Source organism: Patagioenas fasciata, chromosome 17 (assembly GCF_037038585.1).
Source record: "Patagioenas fasciata isolate bPatFas1 chromosome 17, bPatFas1.hap1, whole genome shotgun sequence".
In the NCBI taxonomy this organism is placed as follows: domain Eukaryota; kingdom Metazoa; phylum Chordata; class Aves; order Columbiformes; family Columbidae; genus Patagioenas; species Patagioenas fasciata.
Window position 1 is genome coordinate 1212154 of NC_092536.1, and position 11648 is coordinate 1223801.

The 11648-nt window shown below is 47.9% G+C and overlaps 1 long non-coding RNA gene across 4 annotated transcripts; it reads right to left on the minus strand.

Moving 5' to 3' along the window:
- Window positions 1-1501: 1501 nt before the first annotated feature.
- Window positions 1502-9545, minus strand: LOC136108994 (uncharacterized). 4 transcript variants are annotated; one of them, XR_011741720.1, is made up of 4 exons: window positions 9376-9545; window positions 7035-7258; window positions 4648-4809; window positions 1502-3821 (listed from the first exon to the last, which is right to left on the minus strand). It is a non-coding gene; the product is annotated as an uncharacterized lncRNA (long non-coding RNA). The 4 variants fall into 4 exon arrangements; XR_011741721.1 differs by having other exon boundaries at window positions 3893-4809; XR_011741722.1 differs by having other exon boundaries at window positions 1502-3567; window positions 3692-4809.
- Window positions 9546-11648: the final 2103 nt, after the last annotated feature.

Sequence of the window (11648 nt, forward strand, 5' to 3'; positions counted from 1 at the left end):
GGCAGATGGTTTCTTCAAGGTGAGTAATTTTATTGTTTATTGCCTGCTCTCTATACAAGGAATGACATTTGAGGAACTGCTCAAAGATGCTTTTTCAAAGCACAAAGAAAACATTTGGGAACCAAATTATCTGTATCAGTGACTGCGTCATCATCGGAGCTTGGAGTCTGGCTCGGCGGTACGGAACGGGTTTGGGCTCGGACTGTGAGACCGAACATTCGGATAACGTGGGCCAGGTTTCTGTTTCTAGCAACATCATGTTTGCAATGACCTCTAGAACGGGCTCCAAATACGGAGAGAGGAGGGGAACAAAACCAAACCAAAACCAAAACGAAACAACAACAAAAAAACCCAAAACAGTCTGAAATCTGTAGTTGGGCAGCGCTGTAAATCACTGCGCGTCAGTCACTGCGCGTCAGCCACCTCGTGACCATCCAAAGATTTTCATTTTCCAAGATATCTCAAAGGTTCCAGATCTGGCCCAAAACCATAGTATATAGCGCAATAACACCCGGAAGGTGTCCTGAAATCTTCTGTAAGCTTGTGTTCAAAATTTCATTAGTACTGAAAATTTTGTATTAGGCCAAACCTTCCACTTTATCTTCAAGGTTGGGTTGGTTTTGGGGTGGGCTTTTTCTTTGCATTTTTCCTCGTCATATTCATGTTGTCCCTTCGATCCTGTCCCAACAGCTTTCTGTCGCTCTTCCAAGAAGTATTAACTCTAAATAGAAATTCACGTGTGACCTTTTCCACAGGTAGGAAACCTATTGCAGGCTGTTTGAGGCTGTCCATCCCTGGCGCTCTGAATCTGCACAAACTGCTTCCAAAGCCAATTTCTGGGACAAAAAGACAAAACGTCATCAAAGAGAACAACTGTTTTTTTCCTTTTTCCTGGAGGTCCTTGTAGAATTTCAGCCTTGGGAGGGACGGATGGGGCCACAAGCTCGGCAGACACTGCAACTGCAGACGCAGCAGGAGCGACGCACGTCAGGAGGGTGAGTGTGTTATGTGTTACATTTGGAGACTATTTTTTCTTTAATTAAATTCCTCAGAGAATGGCTGTCAAGGGCAACCGTAAAAATTCAGACCTGTCTTTCCATTCTTCTGATAGACGTATGCAGCATCTTCTGGAGCAGAAAGTCTGGGGTGAATTAATGGGCATGTGCTGAGAGAAATCTCGCAGTTGTTAAATGGAAAAAGCCCCAGGAAGGCAGGGAAAGCGCAGGTTCGGGGGTTATTGCTTTCGGTGTCACCAGTCCGTGCGGGAGTGGGGGTCGGCAGCTGGAAATGAGGGACGCAGAATCCAGCCCCATACAGACCGGGGTGAAAATTAGTGGGGAAACACCCTGTTAAATCCAACCAGCTTACACACGAAGTCTAACCCAGAACTATCTCACCAGAAGAGTAATGTGCAAATTAAATGAGAGCAAAGAGAGGGAACTTCGGACTCAAAGTCAAGAGATGTTGCCGGGAATGTCATTGAAATTGAAAATGTTGTGGCTTTGGCAGTGAGAAAGGAAGGAAGTGTCTGGAAACACCGTGTGGAAATATTACAATGCCAAAAGGAGAGAAAACTCCTTTTGCATAGTAAGAAGCTGTTATAACTCCAACTCCTGAGATCATTAAGGACGAGGAAATTTTGGTTTTGGTGCCTGACTGATGTGACTTAATAGGCTGCTGAAAAAGTAGCTGTGGAAGATAGAGGAATCCCATGGGATTACAGGGAAAACATGGTGCTGGTGCTTTCACAGCCCAGGTTTGGGGTCGGGTATGGCAGGGCAGGGAAGGCAGCACCTTTCCTTTCGGGTTGGATTTGAGATTTGCTGTTGGTCCTTAGCGGACCCGCCAAGCCAGAGCTCCGCTCACTGCACCCCCTGGAAACCCACGCGTTGCCTTCACCTGCCTTAAACCCTTCAGCTCATTTTCCTAATTGACTTACAACTGTCATAATCTGAGAGTTTTAACACCGTGAATGAAGATCACATATGATTAGATAAGCAGTTTAAAAGCTCCGAGGGCTGAGTTGTTGCAGTTATTAATCGTGCTCACTTTTTACAAGGGCATGTAGTGATGGGACAAGGGGCCATGGCTTTGAACTGAAAGAGAATAGATTTAGATTAGATATGAGGAAGGTGGAAGGCGTCCCTGCCTGGGGATCAGTTAAACTGGCAATTTAAACTATTAAGTCTGATATTTTATTTCTTTAAGAGCAGTTTCTAGTCTAAACCCTGTGTGCTGCAGGAGCCTGGTTGGCTGCTTAAACACAGGGCTAAAGCTTCATGTCCTTCCCTTGCCTGTGAGGAAGGGTGAGGGTTTATGCTTTGGGCTGTTCCCCTGAGCACAGATTACACGGAGCCGTGAAGGTTTTAGCCTTGTGTACACATTGTTTTAAAGAAGCGGCAAATTCACAGTAATGACTTGGGCATCGCGTTTGCACTTTCAGCTGGCCCAAGAAATCTTCACACTGACCTGTCAGAAGTGTTAAACCACTGCAGAGAAGTTTGTGGTTGTTCTTCACTGCAGAGACACCAGGGTTTTAATAAACAATATATTTGATTAGGTTCAACAGAAAAGCCAAGGAGAAGTATTTGTATCTGTCGGGGATTCAGCAAGAATCCTCGTCATTCACCTTGACTGCAATAGCTCTGTGATATTTTTGGGTGTTGGTGGGGGGGGTTTTCTCCATGTTTGTATGGCTAGAAACTTACCTGTCCATAGACAAAGCCGCTGGGATTTTCCCTAATACACTGTAGATACAGAAATATTAATATCCCACCCAAAGTTTGTGCTCTGTAAAATGCAAGTGTTTTTTCTAAAAGTAATGGTAGCCCAGCATCTCGTCTCAATGCAATGGTTGGAGCTTGGATAAATAGTATGATAGCACAGATAAGAAATGCTCATTATGATAAATGGAGTCATTTTCCTCAAAGCAGCAGCAGCAACTCATGGAAAAATAGCCCAGGAAAATGAGGCTGGATGGGCTGAACAGCGCTGATACTGTTTGGGTAAACAGACCTGCACGGTGAAACGCACCTGACTTCATTTTAAAGTTGCTGAATATTCCCATGATATCTGTAAAAGGTTCTGAGACAGACTTTACACGGCTTTAAACATCTTAGTATGTATGTTCCAGCCACAGAGAAAGGGGCTGGAATCCGTGGCCGGTACTTAAAATGAAAGAAATGCTCCAAATGAAAGTGGGCAAGGAGAACGGAGAGCTTTTGTTTCAGAATAATGACTGTCCCAATGGGATAATTCATTTCCCTTAGAGCAGCTTGCTATTTTTCAAAGATATTATGCTTCTGCAGATTTAACTATAGAAATACTATATTATTGTAATTTCTCCAGCGTGATGCAGCTCTAATTACTCACTGCTCAGAGCATGACAGGGAAATCAAAGATGAACAACACGTTAATTTTTATTTTAAAAACAAAGAAGAAAGGTAAGTTGTTAATAGAAGAAAACCAGCCCATCGTATCAGGCTGGGGCACAGATACGTTTCACGGAAAAGGAGCCACAGTCATTCCAATGATCCCAAAAGGACTTTGCCGGAGGTGAGGAGCAGCCTGCAAAGAGACTGGAGGTTATTCACACCGGCTACAGAGGGCTGGAAGAAGCACACCCCAAAATATGTAATCGAGTGCAAGAGCAAGTGCACTGTGCTTCTGTCACCGGCTTCTTTGGATTCACCTTTAATCTGGCTATATATATATTAGTCTTGACAAATCTCCTCCAAAACTAAGGATGCCACTGTGCCCGTGAGGCTCTTTGGTTCGAGGCTGCTGGATCCTTGTGCACCCACCTCCAGCAGACAGCTCATCTGTAGAAAAATAACTTATTTTAGTTAACTTGAGGAATATCTTCAGACTGAGCATGAGAAGCCAAACTTACTATTCCTGACGTACAGGACGCCAAGGTTACGGTTCACACTGGAATTTAACTCATTGTTCATCCACGTAACCTCCATGAAGCAGGAGGAGAGCCTGTAAGAATACACAGGTTTGGCTTTCAAAGCCACCACTGAGCCTGTGTGCAAATTCATCGCAGTTTGGAATATCCCGGCTGTGTCTGCTCTGCTGCTGCCGGGGTCGCCGTTATGGGGCCGCTGCCTTTCCTCCCGTTGCACTTCTCAATGAGTCGGTGCCTCTGGGGCTCCGAGCGGAGCCTGAGCCCGCTCCACAGCCCGCGTTTGGCCAGCAAACGGCTGAGTTATTGGCCAGAAATGCCCCTGAGCTCAGAACAGCCCACACCGGTGAAGCTGCCAACGCCTGCGAAAGGCGGGTTCCCCAGGGAACTGCTGCACAGCGCGTGTTTATCGAGGTGCCGCAGGTAGGTCAAGGATGTGGCCCCTGCACAAAGGCAGCTAATTAAATGTACAAATCCAATGAAAATAAATATGCCACTTTAATATGCAGGTCCTGCTGTTTCCAAAGATAATAGGATGTGAGGCGGTTGCTGTAGCTACCGCGATAATGGCAAAGAAATCCAGGCCAGCCTGGGGAAGAAATCACATCAGACCTCGTCCTGCTCCAGCCTGGCCTGCCCCAGGCTGCTGCTCGGCTCCAGCTTTGTGGGTTGTGCGAACACGTTATCTCTCTTCTGCCTTATTTCCTTATTTTTGTTGCCCTCAGTACTATTTTACTCACCATGACTGTTTGCTTTGCTCTGGAGCTGCTGAGGGGGTCACTGTGTGGCAGGATTGATGCTCCCACTGCTGGATCGTGTTGGTGTCACTGTCATTTACAAACAACTGGGGCTTTGCACCCCAGGACAGGGGGGACACAGCAGCCGGGGGTTTATCTGCTACCCTGAAAGATCAATGTTGAGAAAGAAAAAAGCCAAACATCTCATTAGTTGGGTTTTTGACTGTTGGGTCACTGTGCATAGCAAGCAACACACCAAAAAGAAAACAAATAAATATGCATACGTATATATACATGTACACACATAAAAGCAGCAAATTAAAGTTGCAACTGCACTCAAAATTAAATTTCTCAAACCAAAGGGGACAAAAATGCCTCCTCACAATCACTTTTTGGCTTTCTAACCAGCACCGTATTCCACGCCAGACTGGGCAGGGGTGACAAGGGAACGAGCAGCAGCCTCATCCTGCTGGCCAAGCCGCGATGCACAGCACGGCACAGCGCTCAGCAGCGGGACGCAAGGGCTGCCCCTGCCCTCACAGATTCACAATGAAGCCCCAAACACCATTTAAATAAATACATAAGTAAACACTTATTAGAGACAAGTCTAAAGGCCACAGCCCTCAGGCGGCTGCGTGAAACCCCGCACATCAGGTGTGCAGCTGTTTGCAGCTGTTTGCAGCAGATACGGCATCAACAGCTCAGCTACAGCTCTCCAAATAAAGTACCTGGACCCTCTGGTCGGTCACTTTGCCACCACAGTAATGCCTCTAAATCCAGTGGGCGTGGGGAAGACAAAAACCAACCACCACAACAGCAAATGAATCAAAAAGGCAAAACAAAACTGACTGCCTCCAAGGTTTTTGAAAAAAACCTGAAAAGATACAGTCAGACGCCAAGAATTCATCGCGTGTAGAGCATGGAATCCAGCACGTCCGCAGCACCGACAAAAATGAACCAGCAAATGGAGTGCTGTGATGCAATTCTCACCCAACAACGGCTGTAACAGGGGCAGGAAATGGAATTCCTTGACTCAGTTGTCATGACAATGCTCCCGAAAAACATCTGCCATGGGCTGAACCCTCCCTGCTGGCTGAGCAGAGCACGGTTCGGCTCCTCCAGCCCACGGTACTGCAGCATCTCCTTCCAGATCAGCTCCGGGACTGCGCGATTCCACTCTGGGTAGCAGCAGACACCGACGGTGCAGCTCGGGATGCAGCTGTATAATTAGTTTTGGAAACGAGCACTGCATTGGGAGCTCCTGGAGCTATAACATTAGACACATAATGGGCTAATTGCAACATGTTCTCATTGTATTTCTTTTTTTTAACTCCTATTTTTCATTGCTAATATGCTTGTTAAATAGTGACAAGTACAAATGTTCATAGCAGAAAAATGAAATGCAAATGCTATTGCCATGCTAAAAAAAGAATTAAAAAGAGAAAATACAAAAAGAAACCCCACTCCAGTGTATCGGTACTGTAGCTTTGTCTTCCTGTTACCACCACTTCTGTGCTGGTCTTAGGAATTACACTTCAAGATGAAAATGCAACATATTCCTTGAAATAGAAACTGTGGTTAAAGTAAGAAAGTTTTGGTCTTATTCTTAAAACATATATATTATAATATATATATGTTTTAACATATACCATAACATTATAACATATAACACATAAAACACATAAAACACATATAACACAACACATATAACACATATAACACCACATATAACACACATAACACCACATATAACACACATAACACACATAACACACATAACACACATAACACACATAACACACATAACACACAGCATAACATATATATAATAAAGCAGAGAGGGGGAAAGAAACCGGGCATCTCTGCTGTTCAGTGTCAGCTTGATTTTAGAGAAATTGAAGAGCTAACTAGGCAGCAAGGAAAAAACCATCCATGCTTCCATCGTGAGGTAGATATCCCGCTAATTTACTTCCCCTCATTGACTTTGCGGCAATTTTGTTACTGATATCTCTTCCAAAACGCTGATAAACGTCACTGGCGTGTGATTTAGCTATTGGCAGTGTATTTATTTGTGAAAGCAGCTAGAGGGAGGGAAAGACTGAACAGCAGTGGGTTGGAATGAGCAGGAAGGGCCGTGCTGGAAGGGCCGGCTGGAGATGGGGAGGGAAGCGGGTGTGCGAGGGGAGAAAACCCCACCAACTCAGAGATGAAAAGCCTCTGGTTTGGCAAAGCATGGATTACGAACCAGGGAGATGCTGCAGCAGGGAGGGAGGACTGGACCCAGAAATTAAACTGTCAGCTCAACAAACCACATCAGGAGATAAAGAGGCAGCATCTCTGGGGCTGTGAGTGTGGAACTGCACGTGTTCTGGACATCGCTGGGCACTTACCTGAGCACCAGCAGAAGGCGGTGGCTCTCGGAGAAGCGTCATCACATTCAATGGTGTATTTCAGTTTCGGTGTGAACGGCGGCCCCAGACACTCTCAACCGAAACCCCCACTGGTGCCAAAGACACACAAAGGGACAAGCGGGATCAGGCGGCACAACCGGCACACGTTGCCTTCGGTGAGTCCATCTTCAAGGTCACAGCATCACGTTCAGACGCAGCACAAGCTGGAACAACAGAAGGAATCAATGCATTAAATGTGCCCCTTGATGTCCTCTCATCCTTGCTGGCGATCCCAGCCCAGCACCGCCAGCGCGGGGAATCAGTCATGGGAGCCGCAGAATGTGACCTGTGTGCCGTCAGCGGGGACAGCAGGTACCTGCGAGCATGCAATTTGCCAGCCATCAAATAGATGTGGCTGGCTTGGCAGCTCCCAAATTACAGTGCAAGTAGGAACTGAAGGTTTTACAGGAGAAATTATTATTGTCAGGGTTTTATGGAGAAAATAACCCCGTAGAATGTATTTTAAGGTAGTAGTTTAGACAGGAGCATGATAACATCATAAACCATAAGAGGAAAACTTGAGGCATTTAGAAACATCAGAGGAAAAACAAGAGTGAATTACTACTGTCTCACCTTTCCTAGTTATTTCTTGTCTTAAATGATATGTGTGTGCCTGTGTGCTCATTTGTAGATATATTTCTTTAATTCTTTCTGGATAGATCTCACAAAAGGAAGAGCTCAGAGTGCCGCTGTATTAAAGAGCACCAGACAAAGAGCACAGGTAAGTACCCACATCACTGCAGAAGATGAAGGATGCTATCACGCAGCAGCCCATCCATCTGCCTACAGCCACCAGGGCCAGAACAATTCCCTTTGAAACCCTCCCATCCCGCCCAGCCGAGCGCTGCCAGAGCAGGCACACAGCCCATAAGCGCATGTGATTTGTTTGGGGCTCTTCTCAGTGGTCCTGCGTCAATCAAAACCAAACCAAAAGCTGCACCTGAGGCTGCACTGCCCGGTGTCACCGCAGCCAGGGACGAGCCCTTGCTCTGGCGCAGCCAAAGCTCCTCCCCAGGTCAGCTTTCCTGGGACGGGGGGCAGAGCGCCATAACCAGGGCTGAAACGTCCACCATGTGCACTCAGCACCAGGCGGCCGCCTGCTCCGTGGGGCTCCAAGAAAGCCCTTCCAGCTCAGCTCCCTGCTCTGCACACTGGCACGTCACCAAAAGCTTGTGCGTGACAAAAGGAGACACGAATGAATGTCTAAACCATATTTAAGCAACTTTCTAGGAAGGTTTTGTTCTCTCTATTTCAAAAATATGATTAGGACACACTATTGTTTCGAGACTCTAGCCCAACATTTTCACTGCAAACCACAAACCAAGCGGGGAGCTGATGAATGGATGTGGATTTCAGCGGGACGACGCTGATTTCTGTCATTTAGAGAGCGGTCTCCACCAGAGCAGCTCCAGGGTATCCTCATGGTGTTAACCACCCCTTCCCAGCAAACCCTCAGCCAGGAGCATGAGTTATTTCAACGGCTCCATCCCTTCAGACAAAGCCTCGCCATCTGCTCTACTCTCTAATTACAAATGCAGAAAACATAATTCACAATCAAATCACATAAAAAGGAAAGAAAATGAGCAATTAAAATGCACATTCTGCCAGGCAAGTCAACCTTCCCTTCCCGGTCGTGCTGTACCCACCACTGCTCTTGCCTGTTAGAGCAGGATCAGAATTAGTCCCGGACCACCGGACACTCAGGTCCTCCTGGTTTCTCTGGTTGCCGCCTTCCAGGCTTCATCCTCTCATTTTCTCTCTTCAGCTCTGACCTGCTGTTGTATTTACTAGGGTCTTGCTAACCCTTGGGATAATTGAGTCAGAGGGAGAGATTTACCTTTCCAATCTACAGACATACCTTTGTTATTACTATTTCCTGCTCCCTGCCTCTCTTCTGGGGTCCTCATGGCTCACAAGTCAACAAAAACTTGGGGTTTTTGGGGAAATAAGCAGGGATTGATGGCGGCACCTTTGCCAGCAAACCCCCCCAGCCTGAATTCATCTTTGGTGCCACGTCACTGCGCTTAGTGAAGTTATCATCCACTCCGGAACGTGCATACTGAAATGTGCATTAATATTCAGGCACCATTTATACTCTATAAGTAATTCAAACCTACAGAGGCAGCTTCTTGCATGTTCAAAATTCAAAGCCTCCTCCTCTGACATCAGCCAGTTCAGAAGGGCTGGAATCCAGCTCTGAGGCTGCAGTGAAGCGGGGCCCTTGAAGAGGGAAATCCTGCTGGGGAGAAGCATTTGAGCGCTGTGCCTTATCCTCACGTACCTGACCCGTGAGACGGGAGGACAGACAGCGCTGTCAGTCCGTCCGTCCATCACTGACGCAAGGGCTGCCCGAGCAGCCTGAACGCCCATGGGGTCCATCCCAGAGGATGGGGGTCAGCACGCTGCCGCGGCCCGGAGCACGGGGGAAATCTCTGCTCTGTTAATTGAAAGGAAAATGTCACTCAAGGAATTCAAAGCTCTGCATGTGACGTGTGTACGGAGCCTTTGCTCGTGGCCCACGCCCCCACTCCCTGCTGGAGAACCCCCCTCTGTGAGCCGCACTGCAGCCTGCCCGTCCTTCCCTCCCACCCGCTCACGGCTGGCAATGGCTCACTCTCTTTTTTTGGGTTTCCTGATGGGATCAAGGAACACACGGTGCATGGTGTTTGCTGTTCCCTCGCCGTATAGGTGCTGTATGGCACGGCCATGGGACGGGAAAGGGATGGGGCTGAGCAGCCCGGATGCGCTGGCAGCCCCGCTCGCGGGTGGCAGAGCCCGTGATGTGCTGTGGCGCTTTGCCATGGCAGGAGCTTCATCTGCGCCCATCTTGTAAAGCAAAACTCCAGCAACAAGTGGGCTGCCATGGGCCCAGGCTGAGGGGGAACCCTGCTCAGGTCACACCGCTAAATAATCTCTAATTTTCCTTTTAAAAGCCTGCTCCAGTAATCTTCCTCCCCTGCCTGCCTTCAGAGCTGCACCACGAGATCCTCATTGGCAAGGAGAGCACAAGGCTCTGATGTTATTTCAGAAGGGTTTCAGGGCTTTACAATAGTTTGACAATATCTCGCAGCAAAGTGGCAGATGGGATTCTGGACTAATCAATACACTAAGCAGAGCCAGGAGCCGGATCACTGATCTGAACTGAAAGAATAAACAGTAAATCAAAAGAATACAAAAGTAGCATCAGTTCTGTAAAGGAAGAAGATCTGTAACTTGTGCTGTAAGTAACTCAGTCCCCAGATTTGCAAGTGCCAAACTGCAGCTGAACTGTAGTTACGGTTATTATACAGAAACAGACATAAAGCTGTAATGTGGATCAACACATTTTGTAACAGTCATTTAATGAAATACTGAGTCCATGCAGCTTAGCTTTTACCCTTCTACAGTTCTGAAAGGTTTACTACAGTTTCAGATTAATCTGGAATTTTGTTATGTAGTTATTTTTAATCTTACTTTATCACTGCTTGGAGTCCTGTTATCAAAGTAAGCTCGTGTTTAGATATAGCACTGATGAATAGTGTTAGAAACAGCTAGAACAGAAAGAGAATCCAGCTCTGTTTGCTTTACTCAGTACAAAACCATCACTAGAGTCTTTATGATGCATTATGGAGTGATAAAGGGGTAGTTCCTACTGGGTGGCTGGGATGAGTGTTTAATTGGATGTTCCCCTCTCATTATCTGTCTGTATGAGCATCTCTCACTCATCATCAGATTGAAAGCCAAAAGAGACCATGAGACCACCTCCCCAGCACCCACGGCAGTGTTGGGCACTGCTCTGACTTTACAACCTCTCACGCGTGTTTTGCAGAGGTAAAGTACGTGTTCGGGCAGCAGGATGGGGCTTGGCCACCCCAGTTCCTCAGCGAGGAATTCAGGGGACCATTAGAGACAGTCAAGTGCTCTAAAGTACAAATTTACATCCCGTCCGCAAAGACATTTGGAGCACGTATTTTAGTGCACTCCTGAGTCAGAATATTTTCCTAAGTTGGGACTAAAAAATCTTTAGAAGATGGTTCAAAGGCACAAGGACGAAATGCCACTCGCTTTGGGCAGAGCCCGGAGGGCGGTTTGCAGCAGAACAACCCGGGGTCCGCAAGTGCAGCTCCGCTCACACGGGCTCTGTCACCGCGGCCGGTGACACACGGCTCACCCGGTGACACAGGGGTCACCCGGACCCACAGAGCTCGGAGGTCACCCCATCGCAGCCTCGAGTGCCACACGGGAGGGAAAAACCAGCACGGTTCGTTCGAAGCACGATCAGCCCCTTCCCCAACCTCGCAGCGCCCGCCCGAGCCCCGGGGGCCGGTCCGGGACACGCGGGACACGCGGCACACACGGCACATGCAGGACACGCGGCACACACGGCACACGCAGGACACGCGACACACGCAGGACACGCGACACACGCAGGACACCGGCCGGACCCGCCGGGCACCCCGCGGTTTCTATTTCTCCCCCTCCCTTTTCAGCCTTCCCGGTGCCACCGCAGGAGCCGAGCCCGGCAGCGCAGCCTGGCCGGTCTGCACCGTCCTCTAGTGGCCACCAGCCCCGAGT